This window comes from Elephas maximus, chromosome 5 (genome assembly GCF_024166365.1).
Source record: "Elephas maximus indicus isolate mEleMax1 chromosome 5, mEleMax1 primary haplotype, whole genome shotgun sequence".
Taxonomy (NCBI): Eukaryota; Metazoa; Chordata; class Mammalia; order Proboscidea; family Elephantidae; genus Elephas; species Elephas maximus.
The window spans coordinates 6,498,351-6,515,347 of record NC_064823.1 but is presented as its reverse complement, the minus strand read 5'-3'; positions in this window follow the sequence as shown (position 1 = coordinate 6,515,347).

Here is a 16,997-nt window from a genome sequence, read left to right as displayed (position 1 = left end):
GTTGCAACAATGGGCTCAAGCTTAGCAATGATTGCGAGGATGGCGCAGGACTGGGCAGTGTTGTAACTGTACATGGGGTCGTTATGAGTTGTAACTGACTTGATGGTACCTAACAACAGCAACAACTTGTAATATTTTTGTTACAGCAACATCAGAAAATTAAGACCTTAATTATACTTGGCAAGCCTACAACTTTTTCTAGTCCAGTCACTTTCCAATCACCAAGGTAGCTATTTTACCCTTCTTTCTTTTAAATCTACCAAATCTTCTCTTTCAGTCTCAGCTGATAAGTATGCTTCCTATTCACTGACAAACAGAAACAATCAGAAGAGTTTTAATCATCTCATCTACGTTTGTCCCTTGTGCTCTGGCTCTTTCCTATCATTCTAGATGAGCTACCTGCACTCCTAGGAAAGGCTGACTCCTCTTTTGTGTACTGGATCTCATCTTCTCAAGTCTACTCAGGTGCTTGAACCCAGTAATTTCCTACATTGCTAATTGTTCCATCTCTACTAGATTTTTCCCATGATATTATTTATGTTAATTAAAACAGAATCATATAAACAAACAAACTCTCTTGATCCCAGTTTCCTCTCCAACTACTGCCCCATTTTTCTGCTTGCCTTTGCAACAAAACTTTTTGTCTCCAGGTTCGCATTCCCTTTCTTTTCTAAGCTAATTATGCATGGTGAATATCTGTGACAGTTTCATAGGCATTTAACTAAAAGTTGTTTCTGAAATGAAGTTGATTTGCCATATAAATTATACTATTTAGGTGTTTATACCTTAATTGTTATTTTTATTTGATATTTCTTTACTAAAGAAAGGAAACAATATCTGTTATTAGTCTCGTCTTTTCTGTAGGTTTTGTCTTTGATGCTGCTGTGCTCTTTTCTGCATAGCTGTTCAAGAATGATGCCCTTAATTACTTATTATACTCTTCATAATTACAAATTAGTTATGAAATTAACCTTGTCTATAAAAAGATTAAGATCATGTGTTCTGCTGCATTTTGGAGCCAAATTCTTTAAACCCTGCTTATGTAACATTAAAAAGAGTGACTGTTATTATTTCCCTGATTATAATATTTATAAAGTCAGGTTATTGAAGTCTGGAAAATAGAGAAAACTAAAATTACGATGGCAAAATTATATAAATTTCCATGAAACTAGTTGGTGTTAAGCAGACAGCTTCTCTCATATACACTTGTGCGTGTACACATATATACTCAAATACAGCAAATTTGTATCATGGTGGAAATTCAGTCTCATTTCATACGTTTTTAAGTTTACATGCTAGCAAGCAACCAAAACATTAATTTTTTCAAAAGTTTAAGTTCTAGTGAGGAAATAACATTCTACTAGGTGACAATAATATTAATGTTAATTTAGATTTTTCTCTTGTGCATTGAATAAGCGTGATTCTTGAAATATTACCTTATTTTTATTTCTCCTATCCCTGAATAAAAAGTGAACAGGCTTTTGACTCTTCTTGGAACTTTCGGTAAAAATTCACAGTAATTTATCCTTATAAATACTATCTCATTTTGTAATTATTATATCCAGTGCCATGTAACATAAAACTCTGAAATTGTTTAAAAATCAATAACTTTCACGAACTGAGGGGTTTCTCAGGAAGTAATGAAATGTAACAATTATTTTTTTCTTGTTTATCCTTTCTAACTTAATATCCTACATCATTCCCCATCATGCTAATTGTGATTTCTTATCTATCCATGGCAGAAGGACCAGGTAGGTCGTCAGGAAAGTCCATAGTTGACTAATACTTTTTTGTCCCATAAGGCAAGCAGATTGTTAAAACCAACTTTGTCTCTATGAGGGTTTTCCAAGTGTTGTTTGGAGCCTCCCATGATTGCTGCCCCTTTGCTTCGGTAGATGCACTGTTTTCTTGAGATCACTTACTCCTGCCTCAGCCACTAGGCACCCAGTGGTTCACCTCCAGTTTCTCTTTTGCTGAGATCTATTTGCTCTTCTAGTTGGCTCTACTGAACAAAATTTGAGATGATAAGTATCTCCTACAGGCTTTCATTCTATTCACTCCATGAAAAACTTAGAGATTCTTTGGACACACTCTGAGAGTGAAGGCTGATCCCAATGCATCAATAAGATTTCTTCACTTCATTACAAAAACACCTGGCCAGTGCATCTCCCCTTATCCTGTAGATTTCCAGAACTGCAGAAAAGACAAATCAAACCATCACCTCCACATAATCTTTTGGAAGCTCTACTGTCTTGGCTTAAAGTGAGAGGTAGCCATACCCCAGCTTTCCTGATACGTGAAGTGGAATGTACATAACACCAGGATTTCTCTCTCTCCAAAAAAAAAAAAAAAAATCCTTCTTATGAATAACTCTTTGTTTCACTATGTCTCCAACCTTTATGGTCCTTGTTGTAGGTATAGTGGTAGGTGAAAAACATGACAATAAATAAGAATAAATTTTGGATATATACGTAATAAATATTTATGAAAAAATGTAAAAATGTGGTGTGATAAAATGATAAAAAAAATGATACTAGCTGTTAATTCTAAAGGATGGAATGTATGTGTTTGTAAACCCAGTCTTTGTACCTTACTGTATTTTAAAATATCCTCAAATAAAATAGAAATAAAAGATTGTTAGGTCAGCATACGTTCTTTAAAAATGGTTTGATAAATCTGTCTTTAACCCTACAAGGAACCAACAATGTTAGTGACATAAAATAAAGTTCTTACTAATAAATCTTGTTACTAAAGATGAGTAAAGATGACTAGACAACTTTTTTATTTTTCTTTCTTACTTTTCTTCTCAAACCTTCCACTGGAAAAAGACATCCTTACACCATCTACTCCTTACCCAGTACAATACTCAAGGCACAAAAGGTGTTGTACAAAGTCCTTCTAACGATGTCTGTTTCTCATTTAACTCATAAGACTGGCATGTTTCCCACATACTCTGGGACTAATTGTCCTATTCTATGCTATGTTATGCCATACTATTATGTTATTATATTTTCTTTATTCAATCAACAATTATAATTGAACACCTACCCTATATCTAGTTCCATTCTATGCACAAGAATATAATAGTAAAATTGACAACCCAAATTCATGCTTTCAGGGAGCTTGTCTTTTAGTTATTTAGTTCAGCTTGTATTCAGAGATTTTATCGTGGAGTTTCTGTCAGTCCTTGGTGTCAATAAGCAGGGAGATGGGTTCCTTCGATCTAGAAATCATAAAGTCTAACAGGTAATTTGAAGGACTCCTGGTAGTTAAGTAATCGTATCCAGACATACTAGATGTTAATACTAAGACTTAGCAGCAAGAAAAGCATTTCAGCTCCTAGAATAGTAGAAGTGAGACTTGGCAGAACCGTAGCTCTGGACAAAAATAGGCTACTAAAATGGAAAGGTAAGAACTCAGATATTAGGGAACGTTCAGGAACTATGTTATGGATATAATGTGTGGGTCTGTGTGTGTGTCCACAGGGGGAGTGATTCTAAAGCCTGGAAGGTAAGGACCCATGAAGCAGGACTAACAATTGAGCTGATTAAATGTTGTAAAGATGAGGTATCGTATTCTTTGAATGATGCAAAATTAACTTCTTATCTGGCACTGTAAAGCATGTACAAGGCCACGCCAATGCCAAGGCCAAACTGATTTAACTAGTAAAGATAAAATAAGCCATTTTAGATTCAGACACTTTATTACTCACATAGATATGTAAGCTTGATATGTTAGCTTTCCATGATTTTGACCCAACACAAAAAGGATAACACCAAAATAAAAGGGATCAAATGGCTACAATATGAGTAGTGGGACACACTATTACTGAGGAGCTAATTCTAGATTGCAGGTAAGTGGTTTGATGTTCTGAAGCTCTATTTTAAGGGGGAGAACAGGAAGCCTCATATATCACCAAAACCCAGGAGTGATGAGAAAATGTCTCATGACAACCTTCTAGAGCAGGCAAGAATACCAGTGGGAGATGACTTCATAGCAGTTCTTTACATGCCTCTCATTCTTGCTCTGGGAATATTCCAAGGGGTTCTGCCATGACTCAGAATATCTGTGGTTTAAATCTTTGCCTGTGTGGCCTATGTGGAAATGTTCAACCTTGCCAGGGTGCTATGGTGGTGTAGTTTTGCTGCAAAGTCACGACCAAAAAAAAAAATTGTTTTTAATCTTTAACTCTAGAAATTTCTAACATAATATAACAAGAATTGGGACAGTTGTCACTTATTACTTGTGCTGTCAAGTACAAGTCTTACAAGTTATTTAAAGGTAATACATAAAATAACATTATAGGCCTTTATTAAGTGTCTGGAGTCCTGGTGGCTCAGTGATTAAGAGCTATGGCGGCTAACCAACACGTTGGCAGTTTGAATCCACCAAACACTCCTTAGGAGCCCTATGGGGCAGTTCCCTTCTGTCCTATAGGGTCACTATGTGTAGGAATTGACTTGAGGGCAATGGGTTTGGTTTTGACTATTAAGAAGCCTGGTGGTTTGGACCCATCAGCTACTCCACATGAGAAAAGACCTAGAGATCTGCTCCTGTAAAGATTACAGCCTAGGAAACCCAAAGGGGCAGTTCTACCCTGTGCTATAGGATCACTATGAGCTGGAATCAACTCAACAGCACACACCAATACCAACACTCTGTTAATCATACTGGTAATAGACTATGTTTACCCACCATGTAGAATAATCTGTTTTATCCAAATATAATTGAATACTAAACATTTATTCATAGATCACCTTTACAGGGATAATTCCAATTGGGTAACAGATATTCCTTGTGTACTGTATCATGTGTGTTGTCATTGTCCTGCATCAAACACAATTCCTAAAATTGGCTAGAAAAATCCAAGACAACTAGTTTCTCTCTGTATAAACAATTTTTAGTTAGTCTAATTATCTACTATTTAATTTTCTGCCTCTTCTAAAGAAGCAAATACCTTTGCAGTGTTTAAACTATAATCCAACTCCGGTTATTTATCATGGATTTTAGTGTCTGGTAGTCTAGTAATTAATGCTATTTTTTTTTTAAGACTTTAAATCTAAATTAAAACTTCAACCATAAAATTATACACAATACATATTGTAAGGACAGTTCTATCCCATTGCTGCTAACAGCTGTTTTCTCCCGGTAAATTCTGTTCATTGATTCCATCCACACTGCCAAACAAAATGAAAACAGGAGGCTGCAGGAGAGCAATATAAACAGTTTTCTTTTTCTTGTGAAATCTGTACCACTCCTTCCTGACCAATCAAAAACAATAATAATAATAAAAAAGTTAAGTATATTTGAAAAACAAAAAGTGTATGGTTTCTGAGAAAAGACAAAAGAAAGAAAAAGTTGGGAAGGCAGAAAGGAAGGAAGAAATGAAGAAGCAAAGATCATGAAGAAGCAAAGAAAGATCATGAAGAAAAAGATAAGGAATAAAGAGAAGGAAGAGGCCAAGAAAAAGAAATAGATAATATAACACAATAGGAATAATCGGTCAGCTTTAATGTTGTAAACATTTGGTGAATTTGCTTCTCATAAGTTCAATGAACTAAAGCCTTACAGAAAAAGTTAAAGTTGTTATTGGTTATCTTTACAACGCCATTTCCCACATTTCCCTCTCTAAAGTAAATATTATTCTGATTTTTTATGATTCTCCTGCCCGTATTTGAATATCTTTACATAAAACTATTGGTAAATTTGTTTTATGTTTCACTAATGCAAGGGAACCCTGGTGGCACAGTGGTTAAGTGCTCAGCTGCAAACCGGAAGTCATTAGTTCAAAGCCAGTAGTCGCTGTATGGGAGAAAAGACCAGGTGATATACTCAGTGAAGGTTAAAATTGTATGCCAACCTGGCTCAGCCATGATTCTCAGTGTTTTGGCAGTTGTATAATTTTGTGGTCACTTCCCTGCAGAGATTTGATATGTGATCACCCCCCTGACGGAACCTACTGTCCGTAGCCAATCAGTTGAAGGGGAATTTCCTTGGGTGTGTGGCCTGCATCAAGTGCCGGTAGTCGTTCCGGCAGAGTTTGGGAGCTTTTGCCTGTTTTGGATCCTGCAACTGACTTCTGTTTGTCTGACCTCCGGTTCTTGGGACTTGAGCTAGCAGCTTACCTGCAGTCTTGCCTCCCTATCTTAGGATTCATCTATCTTCACAGCCTGCTCTCCAATCTGCTGATCTTGGGTTTGCTAGCCTCTGTGGCTACAAGAATTAGGAGAAGCATCTTTCCTAACCCATTGGCTTGGGACGTTACAGACTCTACAACCGCGTGAATCATCTCCTTGATGTAAATCTCTCTCTCTCTTGCTCTACATATGTATTTACACACTTTACTGGTTTTGCTTCTCTAGAGAACCCAGCCTAAGATATGCTCCTGTAAAGATTACAGCCTAGGAAACCCTATGGGACACTTCTACTCTGTTGCATTGGGTTGCTATGAGTCAGAATTAATACAAAGACACCTAAAAATAACATCAGTAATATATTTTTGTTAGCATGCACATATAACCATTACAATAAGAATTGTCAAGTTCCTCTTTTTCTTCTTCTTTTAAAAATGTTTAGGCTAGCCTTGCTTGGTTCAGTGAACTTCTGTATGCACTTAAGGAGGAATTTGATAAAACTGTGAAATACAATGGATGAATAGGTACACTTTGCCTGAATTGGCATCTTTATAATGCTGAGTTTAGCAACCCACAAACACAATATATCTCTATGATCATTTACTATTCTTGTGTTTTCTTCAATAGCTTTGTAAGTTTTTCTATAAATGTATTGCATCTCATTTGTTAGATTTATTTCTGTGTAACAATATGTTTCTTAAACTTTTTCACAAAATTTTAATTTTCTTTTCATTTTTCCTTTATTATGTCAAAATTATGCATATTGTAAAACTTCATATTTTTAAATCACTCCAAAACTATTTCTGAAATTCAAACAAATCAAAGTGACAGAAAAAGAAAAAAAATAGTTATTACATCTTTCAAAAACTAAGAACAGGTATCCTCATGAGCCTCAGAATAAGGATTAGATTGTTTAAACCACAAAAGTAGTATGCCTGTAATAGAACAACAGCTGGGTGGTGGGAGTGGCAGAAATGAACATAAAATACATAAACACCCACAATCTAAGGATTCTACTCTGCCACCTCCCTCCCCAAATAATTGTCACCAGTTTATGCAGTGTATCCTACCCGGACAAAACTGAGAATGACCAGTGAAGCTGAGGAAATTTCTCACAAGGGCTGTGTTAATGGCAGCGCAAAAACCTGTCACCAGCCAGACAGAGAAAATTAAATATGGCTATTTCAGCATATCCCCTAGAGACTTTCAGAAACACTAAACTAACACACTTTTCCAAAAAAAAAGATTCACACAGAGACAAAACACTGATCATAGAGGTAAAATTGAGCAAGGCAAACATATTGGACTTTTAGGTTCAGACAGTACAGGAGGGCACCAGAGGCAGATGATGCCTCATGAAGTCAGGAAGTTTGAAAGTGCACGCTAGCTAATCTCCCAGTAAAACCTGTATCATGTGAACATAGAATACTGCAGAAGATGTAATCCTATGCAAGTGTACTCCAAGATAAATGCAAAATGTAACCCTACGCAACCGTATTCCAAGAAAAAAAAAAAGATAAAAATAAACCAGATAATGTTTCAATAAATAACAGCAGAACCCCACAAATACACAAAAGAGAAGATGAAAACAGTAATTTAAAATATACAACTCAGGAAAAAGAAATTTAAAAAAATGATACAAACATTGAGAGGCCAGGTAAAACTAGAAATACAAAAAGCTCAGATATCTATTTCTAGACAACAGGAAAGTATGAAATAAGACCTGTCAAATAGCAGAAAAAATGTTTAAAGGGGAGGGAAAACAAGCAGAAAAGTAAGCAGACACCAAAAAAAAAAAAAGAGAGAGAGAGAGAGACTAAGGGAAAACCAAAATTGTAAAGAAGAAATGTATAAACACGTTAAAAAATAAGAAAACAGAGGAAAGACATTTAAAAATTAAATGGAAATTAAGAGGCAAATATATTTGAAATAATAAAACACAAGCTACATAATAAATAATCTTTGATTTTTTTTTTTTTTAATAGAACCAAGATTAAATAGCAAGGGCCAGATTTACCACTCTGTCTGAAACAGCCAAAAAATAAAAACAGACAAAAATGAAAGCACCGTTTTCAAGACACTGAACATCAGACAACAATAGAGAATGATACCTGAAAAAAGAGAAGCAAGCCAGATGTGCCCTACATTTATCCCAGTTTACTGCCTTGAGGAAATGTCTAAGCCTTGACACAGAGTCCTACAGATTCCTGAGTTCAGGAAACCAAGCTGAGAGTCTAGGGAGAACTAGCGGTTAGAATTTGCAGAACAGAGTACTAGAGAGGAGAAAACTACACAGGAAGAAATTTCTGAAGACATACAGAGGGCCTCCATTGAGTATTCAGCCATTTACTGATCACAGCACCCACTGGAGGAGATTGCCTGAGGATAGGGCCAGAACATTAGAAAGATTAGAGGCAACGAAGGCTGGTGCTCATATAGCGCAATGAATAGTATCTGTTCCCACCAGACAGACTGCAAACTCTCAAGATTCACAGAGTTTTGAGTAAAGTACTCAGAAGAATCTTGCCTTCGTAATGAGGAATAATTAACCGTGTATAAAGAACTGTTCTAGACCCATCTAACAAATCACAGAAGCAAGACCAAGGAAGATCCAACTGTGTTCAAGAAACTTAATTACTTACTAGAACACAGCTCAAAAATATTCGTGGGAAATCGAAACTAACCAGCAACCAACAAGGTAAAATTCAAAATTTCTGGCATCCAATCAAAGAACAACACATGTAAAATATGACCTATAATGAAGAGAAAAATCAATTACTTGAAACTGACCCAGAGCTAACACAGATGTTAGTGAAGAGGACATTCAGACTATAACTGCGTTCCATATGCTCAGGAAAGTAAATACAATAATGAAAGATACTTAAAAAAAAAAAAAGCAAATACAATTTCTGTAGGTAAAAACTACCATGTCTGAGATAAAAATACACAGTGAAATTAATAGAAGATTACACATTGCAGTAAAAAAGATACTTGAATTTGAAGAGAAAATAATGAAATTCAAAGAGGCAATGGGCATCTACAAATAAACCTACAGCTAACATCATCCTTAATGTTGTTTTTAGACGCTGCCAGTCGGTTCTGACTCATCACCACCCCATGCACACCAGAAAGAGACGTGGCCTGGTCCTGTGCCATTCCCATAATCATTGTATGTTTGAGCCCATTGTTGCAGTCACTGTGTCAGTCAATCTCGCTAAGGGTCTTCCTCTTTTTTGCTGGCCCTCTACTTTACCAAGCATAACGTCCTTCTCCAGGGACTGGTCTCACCTGATAACATGTCCAAAGTACCTGAGACATTAGTCTCGCCATCCTTGCTTCTAATGGGCATTCTGGTCATACTTCTTCCAAGGCAGATTTGTTCTTTCTTTTGTCAGTCCGTGGTATATTTGCTATTCTTCACCAACACCGCAATTCGAAGTCGTCAATCCTTCTTCAGCCTTCCTTATTCATCGTCCAGCTTTCGCACACATATGAGGCTACTGAAAATAGTGAAGATTATATGCTTTTCCCTAAGATTGGCACCAAAACAAGGACATCTGCTCTCATTACTTCTATTCAACATGTAATCGGTGGTACTAGACAGTAAGATAAATAAAGAGAAAGAAAAAGCTCATAAATTAGAAAGGAAGCCATAACATATTCTTTACCCACAAACTTGTCCACTGGTTTATTTTTGAATACTGGTTTTGTATCCAGCAATTTTGGCGAAATCTTCAGTGTTAAGAATTTGAATTTTCCAAGGAGACTTTTATATTGCTTGTATAACAATTATATTTTTTCCTTTTTAAAGCTAATAGTTCTTATTTTCTCTCTCTTTTTTTTTTTTTTCTCTTCACTGTCTAGGACCTCAACAATGTTGAGGAGAAAACAAAAACAAAAAATAATGTCTCGATCCTGCTTTCAATGGAGATATTGCTATGAGGTTTCCTTAATGTTACAGGTAAACACTCTTTAACACATTAGGATGTTTCAACTATAATTTTACATTTTATTATGAATGGCTATTTAAAATTACAATTTTTTTTTCTGTCTCATTGAGAGTACTGCATTCCCTTTCTTTTCTAATCTATTAATATGAAAACCAAACCTCGCTGCCATTGAAATCGATTCTGACTCATAGCAGCTCTATAGGACAGAGTAGAACTGCCCCACAGGGTTTCCAAGGCTGTAATTTTTACGGCAGGAGACTGCCATGTTTCTTCCGCAGCTGGCACTATAAGCCATTGCAATAATTTGTTAACTCTTAGTGATATGGAAAACTATTGGTAGATTTTTAAGCAGAAGAGGCATGATCTGACTCACACTTCAACAGGAAAATACTAATAAGCAGAAAATAGGTATATTGGTATATGGGGAGGGAGGCAAAAGGAGAAAGGTCACTTAAAAGGCTTTTATAATAATCCAAATAAACAATAATAGTGGCTTAGGCCAAGGTTTTAGTCTCAAGTAGTAGGAAAGAGAGTTACCATTAACTGAAATAAAAAATATCTGCAAGAAGAGCATGTTTTGGGACTATGGGATAGAAAGATCAGGAGCTCATTTTTGCACCATGACAGATGGCATATGTGAGTTAGACATACAAGTGAAGACGTCAAAGGGACAATTGTGTATGTGAGGTTGGATTGCAGAGAAGGGGAGACTGGAGGTATAAAATTGGGAGACATACCATATAAATGCAATTTAAAGGTCACCAAGGGAATTAGTGTATACTGAAAAGACAAGAGGTCCAAATACTGATCTTCAGTGAGCACAAACATCATGATCGTGAGCTTAGGAGGAACCAGTTAAGGCTCTTGAGAAAAATTAACCTTTGAGGAAGAAGGAAAATAAGAAGAGTGTGATGGCCTTGGAGTCAGACATGTGTCAAATTATGATAGTAAATCAAGTAAAATAGGACTGAGAAATAACCATGAAAGTCTGTTAGTGGGAGTCACTGACCTTGCGAAGAGGCATTTTCATCGAGTAGTAGAAGTGAAAGCCTTTCGGTGAGGTTTTGGTAGAGAATGAGAAAAGGAAACCAAAAAACAGTGAGTAAATTTTTATAGACAGGAAGATAAACTAGGGATGTAAGTTTAAGAGTATTTTTTTTCTTTTTCTTAATGTGAGGAAACAAGAGCCTGTCTATATACTAACAGGGAAGTTACAATAGAAAGGGAAAAAATGGTGATGAAAGAGAAAAAGAGAAAAATTGCCGGAACAAAAATGTTGATTAGACAATAAGGGATGAGATATATAGTTCATAAGGTGGGAAGGTGAAGATATGTGAAAGGAGAGGATGCTACATGAGCTCAGATGCAGATGGGTTCTTAGTAACAGTGATAGGGAATTGTGGAAGGTTTCTCTGATTGTCCCTAGCTTCTCAGTCAGCAAGGTATTTAACTGACAGTGAGTTGTAGGTAGTTTGTTGGAAGTTAGAGGGTAAAGAAGAAAGGATGAAATACTGATTGGGATGCTTAGAAATATAAATGAAAAAAAAATCTAATATGTCACTAACCCAGTAAAAAAACTGGGCAGCATTAAATCAGCATAATAAAATTTTATGATAAAGTTTTCATTGAAAGTATGTAGTATGAGGGAATGTATTTGTGTGTATTTTCTGCCCACTTACAGTGTATAAGTGTATATGCAGAATATACAACCACAAAAATGTTATTTTTTTCCTCAACAGCATAATGAAATCAGAAAGGGTCAAGAAATTGGAAATGCATAAAAAGAAATGATTATAATAATTGACATTATTATATATAATTGACATAAACTGGCTTAAAGAGAATCAGGACATACTAGGCGGGATGGACAATAAAATTGGTAGGATCAATGGATTGTAAGCCATAGCGAGATCAAAGGAGAATTGATGCCAGTGAGAGTCAGATAAAGAGACAGGAAGAGATGGTTGGATAGCTAAATGACTGAAGTTTTCACACCGGGAGTGAGTAGTTGAGATAGTGTGAAGGTAACTGGATGAAACAAGTTCAAGAAATTGAGATGCCAGGGAAATGCAAGGTTGGTCTTTGTAGAATTGAAATCATCAATAATCTTGACTAGAGTGACACAGGTACAGAAGCTAAATACTGAGAACTGATATGAGGTCTTTTAGGCAAGAGCAAAAAAGACCGGGGTTGGTAGAATAATCTCATGAAATAAGATTTAAAGCTGGTATTACTTTGTTTGTTTAAAAGCTTTATTCAACTGGTGCCATGCTATTCTTAAAATCGAATTTTTATGTTTTCTTATGTTGTTGTTAGGTACTGGTGAGTTGAGGCCCCTGTCATAGCAACTCTATGTACAACAGAACAAAACACAGCTCAGTCCTGCACCATCCTCACAATCATTGTTATGTCTGAGCCCATTGTTGCAGCAACTTTGTCAACCCATCCTGTGAAGGTCTTCCTCTTTTTCACTGACCCTCTACTTTACCAAGCATGATGCCCTTCTCCAGGGACTGGTCTCTCCTGAAAACATATCCAAAATACATGAGACAAAGTCTCACTAACCTTTCTTCTAAGTATGTTGTCTTATACTCGACATTTATTCATATAAATATATGTGTTCATTAAGTTGTTATATAATATTCCATTGTATATAAAAAAACCATTGCCATCAAGATGATACTCATAGCAACCCTATTCCAATGTATGTTGTTGTTGTTAGGTGCCATCGAGTCGGTTCCGACTCATAGCGACCCTATGTACAACAGAATCAAACACTGCCCGGTCCTGTGCCATCCTTACAATCACTGTTATGGTTGAGCTCATCGTTGCAGCCACTGTGTCAATCCACCTCGTTGAGGGTCTTCCTCTTTTCCGCTGATCCTGTACGCTGCCAAGCATGATGTCCTTATCCAGGGACTGATCCCTCCTGACAACATGTCCAAAGTATGTAAGACGCAGTATCACCATCTTTGCCTCTAAGGAGCATTCTGGCCGCACTTCTTCTAATACAGATTTGCTCGTTCTTTTGGCAGTCTATGGTATATTCAATATTCTTCACCAACACCACAATTCAAAGGCGTCAACTCTTCTTTGGTCTTCTTTATTCATTGTCCAGCTTTCACATGCATATGATGTGATTGAAAATACCATGGCCTGGGTCAGGCTCACCTTAGTCTTTAGGGTGACGTCTTTGCCCTTCAACACGTTGAAGAGGTCCTTTGCAGGAGATTTGCCCAGTGCAATGCTTCATTTGATTTCTTGACTGCTGCTTCCATGGTTGTTGATTGTGGATCCAAGTAAAATGAAATCCTTGACAACTTCAATTCTTTCTCCACGTGTCTGTCAGTTTGTCCTACTGTGGGGGCTCGCGTGTTGCTGTGATGCTGGAAGCTATGCCACCGGTATTCAAATACCAGCAGGGTCACCCATGGAGGACAGGTTTCAGCTGAGCTTCCAGACTAAGAAGAAGGACCCGGCAGTCTACTTCTGAAAAGCATTAGCCAGTGAAAACCTTATGAATTCCATTGTATATCTATGCCAAAATTTATCAATTCCCCTGTTAATAGACGTTTCAGTTTTTTCAAATTTTTGAAAAGGAAAGTTATCTTTATTTCTTTATTTTTAAATTGTGCTTTAGGTGAAAGTTTACAGAGCAAATTAATTACTCATTGAATAATTAATATACAATTTGTGTGTGTGTGTGTAACATTGTTTGCCAACCTCACAATGTGTCAACACTCCTCTTCCACCCTGGGTTCCCTGCTTCCAGTTGTTTAGTTTTCCTATCCCTTCCTGCTTTCTTCTCTTTGCTTTTGGGCTTGTGTGCCCATTTAGTCTCATATACATGATTGAACTATGAAGCAGATTCCTCAGGTGTGTTATTGCTTGCCCTATAAAAACACCTTTCTAATCTTTGGCTGGAGGGTGAACTTTGGGAGTGACTTCAGTACTGAATTAAAAGAGTATCTGAGGGTCATATTCTTGGAGTTTTTCCAGTCTGTCACAACAGCAAATCTGGTCTTTGTGTGTGTGTGTGTGAATTTGTATTTTGTTCTACATTTTTCTCCCACTCTATCTGGCACCTTCTATTATGATCCTTATCAGAGCAGTTTGGTGGTAGCTAAGCACCATTTAGTTGTTCTAGGCTCAGTCTGGCAGAGGTTTTGGTAATCGTGGTCTGTTAGTCCTTTCGGCTAATCTTTCCCTTGTGTCTTTGGTTTTCTTTATTCTCCTTCGCTTCAGCCTGTTGGAATCAGTAGATGAATCTTAGATGGCTGCTCGCAGGCTTCTAATTCCAGACTCTACTCACCACCATCTGATGTAGACAACTGAGCTAGATGTCCCCTGAGACCATGGTCCCCAGCCCTGAGCCCAGTAACTCGGTCCCTCAGGGAGTTTGGATGTGTGTGAAGCTTCTATGACTTTGACTTGATCAAGTTGTACTGACTTCCCCAGTATTGTGTACTGTCTTAGCCTTCACTAAAGTTACCACTTATCTACTATCTAGTTAGCATTTTTTCCCTCTCCCCCCAACCCTCCCTCATAACCATCAAAGATTGTTTCTTTCTGTGTGTAAACTTTTTCTTGAGTTTTTATCATAGTGGCCTCATACAGTATTTACCCTTTTATGATTGACTTATTTCACTCAGCATAATGCCCTCCAGATTCATCCATGTGGTGAGGTGTTTTGCAGATTCATCATTGTTCTTTTACTGTTGTGTAGTATTCCATTGGGTACCATGTACCATAGTTTGCTTATCCATTCATCTGTTGATATGCACTTAGGTTGTTTCCATCTTTTTGTTATTGTGAATAATGCTGCAATGAACATGGGTATGCATATTTCTATTCATGTGACAGCTCTTATTTCTCTAGGATTTATTCCTAGGAGTTGGATTGCTGGATCATATGGTATTTCCATTTCTAGCTTTTTAAGGAAACACCATTTGGTTTTCCAAAATGGACATACTATTTTGCATTCCCATAAGAGTTCTAATCTCCCCACAACTTCTCCAAATTTGATTTTTTTGATTTGTGCCAGTAATGTTGGGGTGAGATGGTATCTCATTCTAGCTTTGATATGCATTTCTGTAATGGCTGGTGATCCTGAGCATTTCCTCATGTGTCTGTTGGTCACCTGAATGTCGTCTTTGGTAAAGTGTCTGTTCATATCCTTTGCCCATTTTTTAATTGGGCTGTCTTTTTGTTGTAGAGGTGTCGGATTTTCCTGCAAATTTTAGAGATTAGACCTTTGTGGGATATGTCATAGCTAATTTTTTTCCAGTCTGTAGGCTCTCTTTTTACTCTTTTGGTGAATTCTTTTGATGAGCATAACTGTTTAATTTTTAGGAGATCCCAGTTATCTAGCTTATAGTCTCATATTTGTATATTGTAGTTATGGTTTGTACCCTAATTATGCTATATGTCAGGGTCCCTAGCATTGACCCTATTTTTTCTTGCATGACATTTATAGTTTTTGGTTTTATATATAGTCCTTTGATTTTTTTTTTTTTGAATTAGTTTTTGTGTGTGGTCTGAGATATGGGTCCTGTTTCATTTTTTCACAGATGGGCATCCAATTTTGCCAGCACCATTTTTTAAAAAGACTGTCTTTTCCACATTTAATGCACTTTGGGCCTTTGTCAAAGATCAGGCGGCCACAGGTAAATGGATTTACATCTGTTCCATTGGTCAATGTGTCTGTCATTGTAACAGTACCAGGCTGTTTGGCTACTGGAGCTGTATAGTAGGTTCTGAGGTCAGGTAGTGTGAGGACTCCTACTTTGTTTCTCTTCTTCAATAACGCTTTACTTATCTGAGGCCTCTTTCCTTTCCACTGAAGTTAATGATTAGTTTTTCCATCTCTTTAAAGAATGCTGTTGGTGTTTGGATTGGCATTGCATTGCATTTGTAGATTGCTCTGGGTAGAATTGACATTTTCACAATATTTAGTCTACCTATCCATGAGCATAGTACGTTTTTCCATTTATGTAGGTGCGAAGTCTGTTTCATTGCTCATTGTTTTTATCCTACTATATCTATAGTTATATGCCCATTACCTTTAATGTGTGCCTACTCTCCTGTTTTTGTTAATCTATTTTCCCAGAGGTTTTTATTTCCTTTTATTAGTCTTTACAAAGAACAAGCATTTGTATTTTATATTCTTTATTTTCTAGAATTAGTAATTTAAAGCGAAGGTTTTTTAAAATCATAATTGTTACCATGTTTCTAGATATTGTGGGATTATTTATCATCAATGTCATCATTACCATCATTATTTTACTACTTGAGTTACATTTTTGCCTCACTTATTCTATTTTGTTTTAATGTTTTAATATGTGCACTTGAGAGTTTAAGTCTACTTTTAAGGCTTCAGCTGCATTTTGCAAGTTTTGATAAAAAAGTATCTCCTTTCCATTGACTTCTTGATATTTTGTAACTACTAAGGAGATCTACTTTGAATTCTATTTCAACTCATAGCTTATTTTTTAAAATATTACTTAAGTTCCCAATTTTGTTTTGTTGTGCCTCTTAAATTCTATCTCTTCCTTTGGAATTTTGTTTTTTCCTTGTTGAAAATCATCTTTTAGTAACTCTTCCAGCTGTGTTAAAGCTTTTAAATTTTTCTTTTTTAGGGGGCCCTAAAATATCAAAAAAAAAAATTTTTTTTTTAAATATCCCTGTATTTCCATTAGTCCAGCATTACAGATATTCAGATTCAATATTATGATGTCTGCCTGATAAATTGTTCTTTTTATAATTAATTATGACTTTTTCTGCAATAAAGATATTTATGTTAGAGCCAGTTTAGTTGTAGTTAATATAGCTATACAACTGATACCTGGTTAATCCTTTTCTATTTTTTGAAATTTAAACTTTCTTGCTAATTATGTTTGACTCTTTTAAACAG